The sequence below is a fragment of the Leiobunum rupestre genome, chromosome 6, assembly GCF_980474605.1.
Source record: "Leiobunum rupestre chromosome 6, qqLeiRupe1.1.hap1, whole genome shotgun sequence".
NCBI lineage: Eukaryota > Metazoa > Arthropoda > Arachnida > Opiliones > Sclerosomatidae > Leiobunum > Leiobunum rupestre.
In genome coordinates, this window is record NC_143389.1 from 22251073 (window position 1) to 22264021 (window position 12949).

The 12949-nt window shown below is 38.6% G+C and overlaps 7 non-coding genes across 7 annotated transcripts; all 7 read left to right on the plus strand.

The window, feature by feature from the left end:
- Positions 1-1847: 1847 nt before the first annotated feature.
- On the plus strand, positions 1848-1918 carry TRNAG-GCC (transfer RNA glycine (anticodon GCC)). The gene has a single exon. It is a non-coding gene; the product is annotated as a tRNA-Gly (tRNA).
- A 134-nt stretch (positions 1919-2052) lies between these two features.
- On the plus strand, positions 2053-2123 carry TRNAG-GCC (transfer RNA glycine (anticodon GCC)). Its single transcript has one exon. It is a non-coding gene; the product is annotated as a tRNA-Gly (tRNA).
- Positions 2124-2257: 134 nt separating this feature from the next.
- On the plus strand, positions 2258-2328 carry TRNAG-GCC (transfer RNA glycine (anticodon GCC)). The gene has a single exon. It is a non-coding gene; the product is annotated as a tRNA-Gly (tRNA).
- Positions 2329-2462: 134 nt separating this feature from the next.
- Positions 2463-2533, plus strand: TRNAG-GCC (transfer RNA glycine (anticodon GCC)). Its single transcript has one exon. It is a non-coding gene; the product is annotated as a tRNA-Gly (tRNA).
- Positions 2534-2667: 134 nt separating this feature from the next.
- Positions 2668-2738, plus strand: TRNAG-GCC (transfer RNA glycine (anticodon GCC)). Its single transcript has one exon. It is a non-coding gene; the product is annotated as a tRNA-Gly (tRNA).
- A 134-nt stretch (positions 2739-2872) lies between these two features.
- On the plus strand, positions 2873-2943 carry TRNAS-ACU (transfer RNA serine (anticodon ACU)). Its single transcript has one exon. It is a non-coding gene; the product is annotated as a tRNA-Ser (tRNA).
- Positions 2944-3279: 336 nt separating this feature from the next.
- Positions 3280-3350, plus strand: TRNAG-GCC (transfer RNA glycine (anticodon GCC)). Its single transcript has one exon. It is a non-coding gene; the product is annotated as a tRNA-Gly (tRNA).
- Positions 3351-12949: the final 9599 nt, after the last annotated feature.

Here is a 12949-nt window from a genome sequence, read left to right on the forward strand (position 1 = left end):
GAATACTCGTCTGGGGAGAGCGTTTGAGCTTTCGGAGAGTGCAGATCGTTCGATTTTGCTCTCCGTGTTTCGTCGCGCTAAGCCTAAGCTTGCTTTTTGCCTTTTTATTTTTACTATCTGTTATTTTTCGTTAATTTAATTTAATAGTTGTTAATTTTTTACTCTCGTTAGCCCTCCTGGGTGTTTCTACCCAGGATGGAAGCTCTCAAACGGTCTGTTTTTATCGATTTTAAGCGAAATATACCAAGTTTTGACGTTGTTTCTACGGCCGTTATCACGAATTTTGGATTGGATTGCGTTTCTTCTCTCGTTGCCTGTGATGAGGGTGGTTATATTCTAACCCTGAAGAATGTAGCCGATGTCGTTGGAGTAATCGACTCTGGATTAGATATCAATGGTGAGGTTTATGAAATATCAAGCGTTTCTGCGAAGACAGTGAATTTCGCCTTTTATGATCTGCCGGAATTCGTGACGGATGAGTCAGTTTTATCTAAGCTTACGTCACTTGGCTGCGAAATTAAGGGGAAGATTGTCTGGCATAAAAAATCTTCGTTTTATTATGGATTACGTACTGTGCGGGTTACTTTACCTGAGGGGCTGTCTTTGCTCCCTTATCGCTTACGGGTCGCCGATGCTCTCGGTCGGGAGAAGTTTAACGCTGTAAAGCATGATTCCCAAATCAAGGTGTGTAACAAATGTTATTCTACCGAGCATATATATCGTCAGTGTCCGGAGTTCAAGTGTTTTAAGTGCCAGAAGCAGGGACACGTAATCCGGGATTGTCCTCTATGGCCCCGGAAGGCACCTCGTGATTTCGAAGCGGCGTCTGGCGGTGGTGATGGCGGTGGTGATGACGGTGAAGAGATGGTCGTCGATTCGGCCTCCGTCGCTATTACTCAAAGTTCTTCGGTCCAGGACGGTAGCGGTGAATCTTCCGTCGAAGGTGCCGGTCCGAAGTCTGATCCGCGTCGGAGTGCTAAGCATTCGTTGTCGTCTAGTGATGGTGATTTCGGTAAGGCGAGGTCTTCTACTTCTGGCTCTGCTTCGTAAGTTTCAAAGGTTCCCACTGCAATGCGTCTGTACCCTTTCGAGGGTCATCGCCGGCCTACTTGGTGGCCCAAGGAGGTGGATTGGCCTCCATCTTCGGAGAATGAATATACTGCTCGGTTGTGTCGGTATCAGGGGCAGCCTGTTAACAGTCCTCTGTATAGGGACTTTGTGATCCCGGACGATTACGGTTTTAAGGTATAAGTCACGGAATTACAATGGTCACTTCTCTGAAGGTATTGCAGCCTTTTTCTTTAATATGTCGGGTATCGTTCTTTGTTACTTATTTTCAAAACTGTTTTTTTACTTATTTATCTGCTTAACGACGTTTATTTTTGCCTATTTTCGTTTATTATTACTAACAACATAATGCCATGAATGATCGTATAAGATTTGTTCCTATTATTTCTTTGATGTGTCGTAGGATCCAATTTTTTATTCGATGTTCTCTCTTCATTATCTTTATTTGTATTCCAGTTGTTTTTTTTCGGACCGATTTCTCATTTATTACTCAGGCATTTTCTCTTTATGTATTCTGTCGATTATTGCATCTCGCTTCTTTGTAAAATACACGCGTACTGTATTTTTTAATGACATAATTAAAAAAAAAGAAAAAAATACTCGTCTGCCACGCGGGTGACCCGGGTTCGATTCCCGGCCGACGCATTGTGTTGTTGTTAAAGAAGCTCGAAAATAAAATCGAAATGATAATAAACCGCTATTCTCTCTTCCTGGTGTGCTGTGAATTCGATTAAAATATATTTTTTTTCCTTTTTACTAAAAGCATAAATGCTTGACAGGCGTCGGTGGTTCAGTGGTTGAATACTCGCCTGCCACGCGGGTGACCTGGGTTCGATTCCCGGCCGACGCATTGTTTTGTTGTTAAAGAAGCTTGAAATTAAAATCTAAATGATAAAAAGCCGCTATTCCCTCTTCCTGGCGTGCTGTGAATTCGATTAAAATATATTTTTTTTCCTTTTTACTAAAAGCATAAATGCTTGACAGGCGTCGGTGGTTCAGTGGTTGAATACTCGCCTGCCACGCGGGTGACCTGGGTTCGATTCCCGGCCGACGCATTGTTTTGTTGTTAAAGAAGCTTGAAATTAAAATCTAAATGATAAAAAGCCGCTATTCCCTCTTCCTGGCGTGCTGTGAATTCGATTAAAATATATTTTTTTTCCTTTTTACTAAAAGCATAAATGCTTGACAGGCGTCGGTGGTTCAGTGGTTGAATACTCGCCTGCCACGCGGGTGACCTGGGTTCGATTCCCGGCCGACGCATTGTGTTGTTGTTAAAGAAGCTCGAAAATAAAATCGAAATGATAATAAACCGCTATTCTCTCTTCCTGGTGTGCTGTGAATTCGATTAAAATATATTTTTTTTCCTTTTTACTAAAAGCATAAATGCTTGACAGGCGTCGGTGGTTCAGTGGTTGAATACTCGCCTGCCACGCGGGTGACCTGGGTTCGATTCCCGGCCGACGCATTGTTTTGTTGTTAAAGAAGCTTGAAATTAAAATCTAAATGATAAAAAGCCGCTATTCCCTCTTCCTGGCGTGCTGTGAATTCGATTAAAATATATTTTTTTTCCTTTTTACTAAAAGCATAAATGCTTGACAGGCGTCGGTGGTTCAGTGGTTGAATACTCGCCTGCCACGCGGGTGACCTGGGTTCGATTCCCGGCCGACGCATTGTTTTGTTGTTAAAGAAGCTTGAAATTAAAATCTAAATGATAAAAAGCCGCTATTCCCTCTTCCTGGCGTGCTGTGAATTCGATTAAAATATATTTTTTTTCCTTTTTACTAAAAGCATAAATGCTTGACAGGCGTCGGTGGTTCAGTGGTAGAATACTCGTCTACTACGCGGGTGACCTGGGTTCGATTCCCGGCCGACGCATTGTTTTGTTGTTAAAGAAGCTCGAAAATAAAATCGAAATGATAATAAGCCGCTATTCTCTCTTTCTGGCGTGCTGTGAATTCAATTAAAATATAATTTTTTTCCTTTTTACTAAAAGCGTTGTTGCTTGACAGGCGTCGGTGGTTCTGTGGTAAAAAACTCGCCTGCCACTCGGGTGACCAGGGTTCGATTCCCGGCCGACGCAGTGTGTTGTTATTAAAGAATTTTAAGTGAAATCGAAAAGATATGAAGCCGCTATTCTCACTTCCTAGCGTGCTGTGCATTCGATTTAAATATAATTTTTACCTTTTTACTAAAAGAATCACCGTGAAACAAGCGTCGGTGGTTCAGTGGTAGAATACTCGCCTGCCACGCGGGTGACCAGGGTTCGTTTCCCGGCCGACGCATTGTGTTGTTGTTACAGAAGCTCGAAAATAAAATCGAAAGGATAATAAGCCGCTATTCCCTCTTCCCGGCGTGCTGTGAACTCGATTAAAATATAATTTTTTACCTTTTCACTAAAAGAATCACCGTGTAACAAGTGTCGGTGGTCCAGTGGTAGAATACTCGGGTTCGATTCCGGCCGACGCATTGTATTGTTATAACTAAAATTATTAAAATGCGAAATTAAGGGTGGAATCTTGGACGAAGAAACACGGGGACGTCTCGCGCGGAACTTTTATACGGCTGCTGTGAAAAGGGGAAAGAAAAAAGGCGAAAAGTGATACAGATAGCAATTAGGCGCCATCAGTGGGAGTGAGATAAAAATTTCTTTTAAGCGCGTGACCAAACACCATCTTCTAGTTTAAGCTAAAGGGTCAAAGTTATTCAGCTGCAGTGACTAATTGTTTTTTTTTAAATTAAAGTTCGTTAATATATCTACTATTCCATTATGAGAACTAAAAAATGCGTTGTCAAAAAATGTAAAAATGATTCGCGGCATTATTAAAAGAATTACGTGAAAGAAATGAATTTGAAGCCTTGGCCAAAGTCTAAAGGCTGTCGCACACTATGTAGTTTCCCGTACCGGCAACAGTTGCTGGTACCAAAACCGGCGCTGCTATCGGCGATGTATATCGCACACTATGCGAGTAAAATATGAGGCTGATACCGGCGATCACGCGCTCGGACGAAATCCGTCACCCGTACCGAGTTCAACTAGCCTCAACTTTTTGTCGCTCCTCTCGAAGAACCGCTCTGACGTTACGGCATTCCTTATCTCTTCAACCAATTGGGAGCAAGAAAATATTGCACAACTTTTGAAACCCCGGCGTGTTGGGATATTTCTTTCTTTCGAAAGGGTTTTTTTGTTATCCGTATTCAGTCAGTAAAAACATGGCAGAAAATTATATAATGTCCATTTTATTAGAAAACGGTAGGGATGTGACCGATTCGACGTAATATTCGTATATCCATAGCAAATAATTCAGTATTTTTTCTTACCTTAGTAAATTCTAATTACGCAGCTTTATCAAATAAAAATGTTTAACTAAATTATATAACAGTCATACGTCTAGAAAATCAAATTAAAACGTAATATCTACAACTACAATACGAAAAGATAAAAATTGTATAACTAGAAACAAAAACAAACGGATGCGCGCGCACTCCGGCCGGTCTCGTGTATTTGGTAGTAGTGCTTCCTCCTAGTGTGCGACTGCACGAAAAAATTCACCGGTATCGACAGCAAAATTCCCCGACGCCGAGAACGAAAACCTTTTCCCCTCAAAAGAAGTTTTGATGCCAGTAACAATTTCCAGATTTTTTTTCAATAGTGTGCGACAGCCTTAAGAGATCTCTGAAATAATGTTAAACTTGGATAAAATGGCTGAACCAAGCTTACTTTAATATTGAACGCGTATCCAAAAACACACGCAGGCTTGCGTATCTGATAATAATTACATATTATATAATTAAATTTAAGCCATAAAGCAAATAAAAACTTACCAGAACTTTCTTTATTGGAGCCATTCGTTTTTCTTACGTTAATTAAACCTTCACAAACCTAGAGCAGACCGGCTCGGATTGATCTAATCATGTGACCGTAAATAACCAATAATTACTCACTCACTTTGGTCGCTAGCGGCACCGCGCGAGATAATTAGGAAATAGGCAACCCGCAACAAAGCTTCGCCGCGAAATATTCGCCGTGAGACGTCCCTGTGTTTCTTCGTCCAAGGTGGAATTGTTTGGTGGCGTAAAGCAGGGATTTATTGTGGAATGCGGACTTTTTGTGTGTCGCTCTTTCAGGGCCTTTCGTCCCTTACCTATCGCGTTAAGATTGCCGATGCACTAGGTCGGGAACGAGTCTATCAAGTTAATCACGAATTGTTGCGAATAATTTAATACACTGGAAGCTTATTATGGGACTTGACAGGAAACCCTATATGTCAACAAGGATTCGGTCTTGTCATTCTTTAATTAAGAATGGTGGATACTTTCGAGCGACCCCTAGCGGCGGCGTTGGCCGTTGCTGTGAAGGTTAACCGTGATAAAGTATTCTTAGCTATATCTCTTCGGGGGAAGTCAAAGGTGACCTTGTGGCCACAGGTAGCCCAGTTTGCTATTCTGTGCTTTAGCATTTCACGCACGAAAATCCGTTTTCTATGCTTTGCAATAACATTTTACGTCGATATAACTGATTTTATGCTAAACTATAGAATGTATATTCATTCCTTGTTTGCTAAAATACAATGTACATTTTTAGATGACATTCCTATATTTATATACCATTAACTCCAGATAAAAGACCTGTAAACGCAATGAAGCCATTCTAGGGGTCTCTTCTATATAAAATTGTCAGTGGTGGATTAAGTACTAACTGGGCCCCTAAGCTTAGGCTTTATTAGGCGCCTAAAATAATTTTTCGAGATCAGCTTCGTCTTTGGTTCACCTATTTTTTTAAGATTCGGGCCCCTTAGTTTATTCCGGTTACTGGTTATTCCGCCACCGAAATCTGATATTTAATGTGATTCAATTTTGAAAAACTAAACTTTTATATTATACATAATACAAAGGATATAAAAATGTATCTCATTGGTAATACCACTGAACCGATAAATATGAACGATATGTCAGTGGAAAGTCATTAAACACTCTGGTTGGTGATACGCTGTCCTTGATTTCATAGAAACTGCTAATGCGAGAAATTTACACGTCAATAATAAGGATATTTAAATGTTAGGGGTCGCAATACCCGCTCGCTACCCTTTTCTTGTCATTTGGAACTTTAGCTATTTCTCTAAGCTTTTACAACACAGTAATATTTGAGTTGCGCAACCGATACAAATTGTAATTTTTGTTAGTTTATACTACGATTGAGGGGGTGTAATTTGTAATATCGATATTTAGTAAAATATTATACACAATAATAATATTATTTTAAGATAAAACGCAACGAGAAAGTCCTAGGGTATTTCCACTTCGTTAATACGAACGCTGTCCACAACCACTTTTGGAATTTAGTTTCCCGCTGCGAATATTGGGCTAGAAAAATATGCTTCGGAGACGAAAGCTCAGCAACGATGTTAGGAAAATAACTTATCACGTTTAAATTTCAATATAAATTTGAAATAAAACTGAAGTATTATAGGCGGCGAACCCAGTAATTTTTCGCGTTACGTTTCTAAAACTTCACCTAATAGCTGAATAAGCAAATAATTTTCTGCACCGACGAACTTGTTTTACTGTTGGGGTCGACGTCACAAAAACGTCTTAGAAACGAGTTATGCGTTTTTTTCGAATTTGGCGTCTGCTTCAGGTACACTGGGTGATAGTGAAACAGCAGCGGCCTTTGAGAAAATAACAATTTTGGTCCTTTTTAGTATTTTAGTATTTATTTTATGTGTTGGGTGGGTTATGGACTCCATAAATGAAAATATTCCTAGGTGTATTTTAATATATTTTATATTTTTTGTAGTGTAGTTTTAAGGTTTTCTTTACGTAGGACAAGGCCTATCGGAAATAGTGGCCCTATCAAAAGTTTGCATATGGTACATACATGTACCTTTAGATATACAAGAAAAGCAATTTATCTTATCTTGAAACTTTCAAAATAAGTTTCAAATGAATAACTAATCATTTTCTAGTTTATTAAATAACAATTTAACCTGAAAAGATGGTGAAATGATCGAAACATAAACTTTAGCAGGCGACACTTTAAACGAAACCGAAAAAAAACGGCTAATACGGCCAACTAAAAAATGTCTCGGTTGGCAGTACTCCCAACAGTAAAAAGTGAAGCGCCGGATTTACGAAAACACCTATAGGTGAACGTATACTTAAATTTCACGTTCCCTGAAAGTAGGCAAATTTGAAAAACAAGGAGAAAAGATCAGCGTATTGACATCAAGACACGCATCCCCTCAATGTAGTAGACGAACAGTAGCTTAGAATTTTCGAATGATACCCGAAATTTCGATAGGCCATATCTTAGCAGCCGGATAACAATGGCACTTTCTAAATATGAATCGACCCCTTTGAAACCAAAAATGCAGGTTTAAGGGGCGTAAAATCATTATTAAAAAAGTTGTCAAAAACTATATTTGGCGATTCCGGCGGATATGGAAATGCTTTACGTGAATCAATACATAGGTATGAAAGATATTATTAAAATATTAAAAATAAAATTGGTTTCAACTTGCTATCATTCATAGTTTTTGAGATAATCGCAAGTAAATGCCAAAATCCCAACGGCCGAAGACTTATTTAACCGAGTGTACGTTTATACTCTAAAAAATGTAAAAACAACACCATCGCTCTTCGAACTATATTCACGCCTCGAAAAAAAATCAAGCGCTTCCATAGGGACTTCCATTCTATGTGAGTGTGTTACTCTATGTTTCTGTCGATGAAAAGATCGCGGGTTTAAATCCCGGCCCGGACCAAGTAGAATTTTTCAAAATGTATTTTTGTGATAAAAACATGATCACTATTATAATTTTATGTTTTATTATGTTTAAAAGTTTTATTTTTCCAGAATTACACATTTTATTTTCTGTATTCAAAACACGCAACGAAAGATGTCGCCACTTGCCGAAAGCACTGCTTTTAGGCTTCGTTATTTTTGGCAAGCTGATTTTATCTTTTATGGCGAAACTCTCTTGTTCGCGATTTTTAAAATGGCGGGTATTGCAAGTTTCATACTTTCCCCCAAAGGTGGTTATTATAGACTTCTGGTAATACCCTTACATAAATCCAGGATTGCGTTTGTTTTTTTGGTAAATATTAGACATTTTAGATAAACAAATCAATTTCTATATTCACTGGATTACAAAAACCAACATTTTAAGTTGATTACGTAATCTAGTATTTCTGCGTTTTCTTGAAGTAGAATACACGCGTTCTAACACAACTAGTCAGCAGTTTAGTTGCAAGTTTCTGAGGTTTCAATTGGCAAAATGGCATCGAAACTGGGGCCAAATAATCCAGTGTGGGCTCATTTCGTCGTCGATTCTAAAACTAATAAGGCAACGTGTATATTATGCGAGTCAACGTACGACTTGAAACAACATCATCAGATAGCTCACGACATCTCAAACTCCAGTCTCGCCACGAACAGCCCACAAGCAATTTCCTTAGTAAGTAAAAATAATTCCAAGCAAAAACGATCAAAGAAGTAATTAAAAGTTGAAATCGACAAAGCTACATTGATAAGAGCATGTATTGGATTGGTCACTGAAAATCATTTACCTATAAGTGTGATGAACGAACCAAATTTTCGAGCGCTTACAGATCCCTATTGTGACTCTTTATCGGATAATGATTCTAGTACTACCTTTCGAATTAATTCCCAAAATATTGCTTGGGCCATTAAAGAGACTGCGGCAAAAATTCGAAAAAGTATTTCAAGTTAAGTAAAGCGTCGTTTAATATCCTGGAAAATTGACTCGGCGTCTCGATTATCCCGCATCGTCTTCGGTGTTAGCGTTCAGATTATGGATAATGGTAAAGTGTCATCGCGCATGCTATCTATGGTCGAGCTAAGCGGTGAGGGATCCAGTACATCCGTTAAATTAGCTGATCTGATAATTGAGACTCTAAATATCTTAAAAAATTAACTTGGATCAAGTAATATCTATCACCTCAGATAATGGAGCAAACATGTTAAAGACGTCAAATTTATTATCTATGTGACTTGTGAGCGCTAACGACTTTCAGAGGGAGGTAAATAACGACGAGTACTTGCGAAATATTCAGGAATTCCTCGAGAGTTGTCCTGGAACTAGGATTGCTTCAACCTTGTCGCTGTGCCGCCCACACAACCCAGTTGAGTGCGTGTGATGTAACTAAAGTAAAAGAAGTTAAATCATTATTATTTCAAAGTCGAAATATTGTGAAGTTTTTGCGTTCCAACTCCAGTGGCTATAAACCACTCTTTGAAGCCAATTCCCTTCGTTTGCCAACATTAGATTTCGCCACTAGATGGGGTTCAACATATTTGATGATGTCAGATTTGTGTCAAGCTTAAATAATTTTGAGTGGCTAACACTCTATTACCGCCAAATCAAGCGGTGAAGATTTCGATATAACAAATGACTTTTGGTCCTGCATCGAGTGTTACTGTTCTGTTTTTATGCCCCTGCAAGACATTATTATGAAATTTCAAGAAGAATAGTTGAATTATGGAGATTTATACGTTGCGTGGTTAAAATGCAAGTTGCCAGTGAAAAGAATTGTGGATGATCGACTACAATGTACCAGTGTTAATCAAGATTTTGACTGGGTGTTTCTAATCGGTCCGTCCCTCCTCGATTCGTTTGATAAACGTGAACCAACTCTCTTAAGCAACGATGGTTTTTACGCGTGCCTATTTTTGGATCCCAGATTTCAGTCTTCTCTAAAGCCATCTCAAAGACAAATCGCGAAGGAATACTTAAAACAGTTATGGAAGGAAATTCCGAAAATGAACCCAGACGAAATCGAACCGCATTCAACAACACCTAGTATCTCAGATCCAGGAAACAATGAGACTACGGACAACGACATTTTAGACATTTACTTGTCTAAATCTCGATCAACGAACAAAAGGAGAAAATTAGATGTTAGGTTTAAATCGATAACTTGAAACTAGAAAGTGTAAGTAGTAAAAGCGGTGTTATCAAATACTGCCAAAATCGTAAAGAAAGTCACCCGGAAATATTCACACTATTGGAATTAGTTTTTGCAAGTCACTGTAGAAAGGGCTTTTTCCGCTCTCAAGCTAGTGTTGTCAGACTTAAGAGGACAACTTAAAGCGGATTTACTAGAAGACATACTTCTAGTAAAATAAAACCGCGGTTTTATAGACGAAGCTATTGCAGTCCTATTTCAAGAGAGGTCTGAAGATTCAGATGAAATATAAACAAATTAAGTGTTTAAAAGATATCATTTAAATAAAAAATTAGTTTTTGATTTTGGTGAAGAAAATAAATTTCCAAATGTGATATATAACATTGTTTTTGTTATTTCTGTTATTCAACTAACTAGCTCATAAGACTAACCAGTAGCCATAGGAGCGTGCCGACCTTTGGTCAGGTGAGGTCAACTTATTTGTTTTACACCCTAAATCATCGCGCCCCCTACAATTACAATATTCAAACCTGATAACAAGGGCTCGATAGTTACATTTTCAATGTGTTAGTATAATTTTAAATATTTTCACCTATTTTCCTATAATATCATAGTTTTCCATTCTTATTATGATTTTCAATTTCTACTTTATTTACCGCCGAAAAGCGAAAAAATATATATTATCATTTCAAGGAAAAGTCGCAGATGTAACCACCAACAATAAAATGGTTTATGAGGGTATATTAGGTCCGACTAACAACGCGAGTGAACTTAACGTTTTGCTGGCCTGTCGACGTCCAATTCCATTGTATTCTGAATTATACAAATAAAACCAAAAATGCTTAAAGGTTCGAAGAATGTGGGGTAAAAGCGTTAACCTATGGTAGTGGTATCGCACTTGCATACATGAGTTGCCTTGAAATATCTGTCGCCCAATATAAGTCAATTCCGAAAGTCAGTGGGGATAAATTTTGTATACCGCTATGAAAGGAAGATAGTTACCTCTCTTACGTCATGAAGACGTCTGCTAAGTCGTTTCCCTCTAAGCTTAGGAGAATGGGGATAAAACTACTAATCAGAAAACGCTATGAGGTAGGGGCAGAGGCGTCTTAAGGGTTTTGGGGCCTTTGGACAAAAACTAAGCTTAGGCCCTTTTAAAGGCGCGATTCGAAAGACAAATTTTGGGTGGGACCTTACTTTAGACAAAAGTGGAGGGAAGGGAAGTAAATTTAGGTAAGAACATTCAACACGCAAATTTTTAGATACACTGTAAATAAAAACATTGAAAGAAGTGCATTAATTCACCTTTTCCCGGAAAAAAGGTGTCCATCTGGATCAGAGGGTGCTTTGAACCAACAAATTTAAGAATGAGGGTGAAATAAAGCACCGTTTGGAAACGCTTATTATTTCTTAATTGTCTCTCTACTAGCCCTAGTTAACATATAGCTTATTTACTGGTCAAAACAAAGTAATCGGGCCCTTTTAAGGGTCCCGGATATCATCGGACCTAGGACCTGAACATATTTGGGCCTTTTTACGGCCCTGGACATCATCCGCCCAACATACGGACTACTGACACCAGAGGGTTCCCCTTACGGGCCATGGAAAACACCGAATCCTGAACATCATAGGGCCCCTAATCGAGCCCGGTGCATCATAGGGTGCTAAATAAGATGCATCTTTAAGGGGCCAATTTAATTTGGCTCAATATATTTACAGTGTGGTTATCTATGTTTAAATAAACTTCAATATTGGGAATTACGATTTCTCCGATGCATTTTTTAATCATCATAAATAGTTACTAAAGGAAATTTAATTGTTACGGAAAACAATGTTAAATCTCGTTACTGTGGTCTATACATCAAAATCTTTGGCATGTGCCCCCGATGCCCATGCCTTAAGACGGCACTGGCCGCTATTTCTTTCTAATGCTAGGTAATCATTGCAGATGTAAAATGATAATTTCCTGTAATTTCTGACTGAAAGATCAAAAGTGGGGAAGGGGACCGTAGCAGTCCCCTATTAAGCATGTTGGAGGGCACTATTTAACCCCCGCTCCGGAGATTTTGCCCCCTCTCTCTGCACGGCCCGGGCAACCGTTAATGGTCGTCTGCGTGACAACGCCTTTCAAAATCAAAATTTAAATGCTGAAGCTCCTCGTTTCTAATAGCAATTAATAGCAAAGTTCAGCATTATAAAGCACTCAATTCTAAAAAGCATAGCGAAATTAGCGTACAGGGCGTTCAATTTTCTACGAGTGAAGCATAGTTCAGTATTTATAACCTACTAGTTTTAAGAGCCAAGCACAGAATAGAACTTCAGTTTTTTATTTCTTTAACAGTATAGCACAGTTTAGCATATTCAAAATTAATAGCAAAGCGCAGTTTAGCATATTGTAACGTTTTTTCTTAGCCTGCAGGGAAACCATAGCCAACTTACCCTGAGTTGCTACAATTGTACCTTAAATCCCGGGAGAGGTGCATACCCTTCGTTACTCGGGGTAGCTATAGCTGCTGTCTAGGGGTTAAACTTACTATTAAAATTATTAACGACGGTAATAAGGATTGCCAAACTTTAATTGAAATCAAATATAACATTACCTAGAAAAACAAATATTTACTAATCCGGAATACGACAAATCAAACATTTACAAAACAACTAAACTAAATAAAACACCTGACTAACCATTATACATCGCACTAACAACTACAGAAAACAAATACACTTTAAACATCTAAAACAAACTATTTACAATATATAACAGACAAAATATATAATTTACACAACTCCCGCACTCCTAGCCCACCTTAGGTTGGGGAAAATGACCAATATGGTTCGGTTCAAAGATCACTTTCCGAAAATGAAACAAATAGGATATTCCACCAGCGTAATTAAAACCCATACCAAGCCTAGAATAGTTAGGCCTAGGCTCCAAAGAATCTGCAAAGACTCCAAC